Genomic DNA, 3800 nt, shown 5'->3' with positions numbered 1-3800 from the left:
ATAGGGGATGTAGAGGCTGGGTGAGACTATAGCATTGTGGGTGTCTTCACTGGGGCTCCAGTTTTTCCACGCAGTTGCCCAGTTTACAGCTATGTGTAGAGGGAGAGAGGACCAAGGGTACCTTGACACAGTCAATGAAGCCTTTGTTTTTTTTGAAACCTCAGAGTGATAACTCTGGGCTATATTCTATCTCTCTCCAGTACATCTCTCACTCTTGGGATTATCTCCATGGCAACCAGGAATGCATCCACAACCTTGAGGATATATCTATCTGCCTTTCTGCCTTTCTTGGGGTTAACTTTGTTAACCTAAGTGTGTCAAAACATGAATGGTTTCCAGCGCACTTTTGAATTAACTTAGTGATACATTATGAAATCCTGGGAATCAAGCTGCCCTTTTTCAAACCCATGAGATGCAGTTTGTTAACTGCGAGCAAGTTAGCCTCAGTGACACTCAGCCTCCTTTCTCATGTGTACAGTGAGGATAGAAATATAAGAATATTAGGAGGATTGGATGGATTTTTTGTAACATGTGAAAATAAAACCTAGGATCATAATTGGTCTTTAGGAGTGCTCCAAAAATGTCAGCTCCATCGTTGGAGAGCATCCCTTTAGCTGTATAATGTGATTTAATGGGCATGGCAGGTGTGTCCCAGGCTTTTACTCTCTGCTGCTGCTGCTGCTAAGTCGATTCAGTCGTGTCCGACTCTGTGCGACCCCATAGACGGCAGCCCACCAGGCTCCCCTGCCCCTGGGATTCTCCAGGCAAGAACACTGGAATGGGTTGCCATTTCCTTCTCCAGTGCATGAAAGTGGAAAGTGAAAGTGAAGTCGCTCAGTTGTGTCCGACTCTTCGAAACCTCATGGACTGCAGCGTACCAGGCTTCTCCGTCCATGAGATTTTCCAGGCAAGAGTACTGGAGTGGGTTGCCATTGGCTTCTCCACTTTTACTCTCAAAGGTTTCCAAATCCTCTTCTTTTTGAAGATATTGATAGCGCCTTCCACAGTGCAATAAGTCAATTACATTTCCCAGTTGAAATGAGTCTGTGGCTCATCTCAGAAGCCTGGTGGAAAAAAATTGGGGACATCCAGATTAGAGAAACCTGTGGTGAAACATAGGTTAGGAAACAGCCAGCCTCACACACTGAAATCCAAATACATTGATGGTTGAAGAGAATTGGCTTTAATTACCAAAATACCCTTGTGTAAATTGCCTCTCTGTTTGAGAAAATGAGCTTGAAAGGGATTGAAGAAAACCACTTCTTTCCTATCTTCAGATCTTCAGAGGTGGAAGGAATAAAGCCCACCTCTCACCACACCACCTAAAAGGAAACTGGAATGGCCAGTTTTCTTCTGGGAATTTGACAAAGGAAACCTGAGTGAATGGTTCTGAATGGTCAGCTGTTCCACAAGAGATGCCTCACGATGAGACTCAAATTACAATTAAATCCAGTCCAGCCTCCCAGATGTCCACTAACTGAAGCAAAACCTTTTCTGTAACAAATGGCAGAGCTAAAGCTTGTGTGCTGGATTCTTTTAAATGTTTCTATATTCCAACTAATAACAAAATCAGTAGTAATTCCTACCTTTCCCCAGTGCACACCATCTAACCTGATCAAACCCATTAACTTGCTGCCACCACACAAGAACTTTGTATACACGGGTCTTCGTACCTTTGTACACATGCAGAATGCTTCTCTTCACTTCCACCCCGCTATTCATCCTCTAACCCTAGAGCATCCTCTATCCCTTCCACGTGGTTTTCTCTGCCACCTGCTGCTCTCACTGATGTCTGTCCTCAGAAACCCAAAGGAGCTTACCATCCCTTCTGAGCAGCATTTCTTATACCGTATACCATTTACTCATTTTCTGTAAATGCTAACAATTGCTTTTCTTCACAACTAGTAATTATTTAAAGACAAAACTATGTGAGGTGTTTTTCCCATCTTTTCACAGCATAACAGGCTCAGTAAATATTTGTTGGTTGGTTGGTTAATGCTGCCAAATTTGTAACAAATGATCAGTTCGAATACTTGACAGTAAAATATTTTTTCCCCAGCTCTCATCTTAAGAATATAGCATTTTAAAGCCAGAGATAAGAGTCTCAACCCATCTCCTCATTCTTTAGATGAATCAACTGAAGCTAAGGAAGGTGCAGTGACTTGATTAAGGTCACACATCTAAATAGAAGCCAGTTAGGGCCACAGCCCAAATCTGCAGACTTCTAGAGATGTACCTTTTTTGATAACACAGCACGATGCCCCAGGGTTACACTCTACTTGTAAAATTTTTTGAACTTTTTATTTTATATTAAGATATTGGAAAGATCCCCTGGAGTAGGAAGTGGCAACCCACTCCAGTATTCTTCCCTGGGAAATTCCATGGGCACAGGAGCTTGGTGAGGTATAGTCCATGGACCTGCAAAGAGTCAGACACAACTGAGAAACTGAGCATGATAGCTGATCAACAATGTTGTAATAGTTTCAGGTAGACAGCAATCTACTTGTAAACTGACCATCACAGTTCAGTAAAGAAAGACTGGGAGCTAGCTGACATGGGGCCACATCCTTGTTCCTTCACTAATTCATTCTGTGGCCTTGGGAAAATCATTTAGCCCTTTGGCCTCAGGCTCCACAGCTGCAAGATGAAGGATGATAATTCTGCACAATCTTACCTCAAAGTTCAGCGTACTACAGCCTACAAGCCAAATCCAGTACACACCTGTTTTGGTAAATAAAATTTTACTGGCTTATCCATTTATTTACCTATTGTAAACACCTGTAATGCCAAAGTTGAGTAATAGTGAACACAGAGGCCATATAATCCACAAGACCATATTTACTGTTTGGCCTTTTGCAGAAAAAAAAATATTGGCTCTCAATCTAACCTGTTATATGGTACAGTTGTATGAATCTAATACAGTTTAATAGTGTATGCAAAGATTATTTGCACCTGCAAAGGGCTAAGCCCACCTTTAAAAAATCATTGTCATTGACAACAATAGTAGCAATAGTAAATTGTGAAATATCAATATCAAAAAATTCTCTTTGTTACTAGGTGTCGTCTAATGACAGTATTGCTTGATTAGAGGTTGCCTCACCTCTGTATTGTTCATCATAATGAGTTTTTCCAGAACCAAGTGACAACTTTAACAGATCCAGGAATATTTCAGAAATAATTAGAATGCTTGTATATAAAATATAAAACCAGTGTTTTCAGAAGAATATCAGGTCACCCGTTGAGGGCATCTGCCCTCATTTTCATCACTAATCTGGCTCACTAGGTGCACACCATCCTGTGTCACAAGTACCATGTAACGAAATTGACATTCACCTGGAAATACTGATGACACACACTGACCTTTGACAACTGATTCTGTGTCTCTAAATGTATTAAGCTTTTTCATTGGCAGGGTTTTTTTTTAGAGTCTAATTGCTTTACAATGTTGTGTTAGTTTCTGCTATACAATGAAGTGAATCAGCTATATGTACACACATATCCCCTCCCTCTTGAAGCTCCTTCCCACCTCTCCATTCCACCCATTTAGGTCATCACAGAGCACCGAGCTGAGCTCCCTGTGCTATGCAGCAGCTTCCCACTAGATATCTATTTTACATATTTTTTTGTTTAGTCACTTTAGTCGTGTCTGACTTTTTGTGACCCCATGGGCTGAAGCCTGCTAGGCTCCTCTATCCATGGGATTTTCCAGGCAAAAATACTGGAGTGGGTTGCCATTTCCTTCTCCAGTTTTACATAGGCTAGTGTATATATATCAATGCTACTCTCTCAATTTGTCCCAC

The sequence above is a fragment of the Bison bison genome, unplaced genomic scaffold, assembly GCF_000754665.1.
Source record: "Bison bison bison isolate TAMUID 2011002044 unplaced genomic scaffold, Bison_UMD1.0 scf7180017864456, whole genome shotgun sequence".
Lineage (NCBI taxonomy): Eukaryota > Metazoa > Chordata > Mammalia > Artiodactyla > Bovidae > Bison > Bison bison.
Note: the sequence above shows the minus strand (reverse complement) of the source record.